Source organism: Octopus sinensis, linkage group LG28 (assembly GCF_006345805.1).
Source record: "Octopus sinensis linkage group LG28, ASM634580v1, whole genome shotgun sequence".
Taxonomy (NCBI): Eukaryota; Metazoa; Mollusca; class Cephalopoda; order Octopoda; family Octopodidae; genus Octopus; species Octopus sinensis.
In genome coordinates, this window is record NC_043024.1 from 10,828,122 (window position 1) to 10,828,431 (window position 310).

The following is a 310-nucleotide window of genomic DNA, read 5'->3' on the forward strand; positions in this document are numbered from 1 at the left end:
CCGATATAATAAATACTAGGCTTACAAAGAATAAGTCCTGGGGTTGATTTGCTCGACTAAAGGTGGTGCTCCAGCATGGCCACAGTCAAATGACCGAAATAAGTAAAAGAGTAGTACAATACTGTTTCTACTTTGCACAGATTTTTACCTATTGTGGGGTGTTTTAGAACATAACACCTGTGATAATGAAGGGCTTACTGTGTGTATATATATATATTACCTTTTACTTGTTTCAGTCATTTGACTGCAGCCATGCTGGAGCACCACCTTTAAAAGTAACGGAATGCTTACAGCCCCTAGGGTTCCCAAG

General features: G+C 39.7%; 1 pseudogene; it reads right to left on the reverse strand.

The window, feature by feature from the left end:
- Window positions 1-284: 284 nt before the first annotated feature.
- Window positions 285-310, reverse strand: part of LOC115225931 — a 119-nt pseudogene continuing 93 nt past the window's right edge.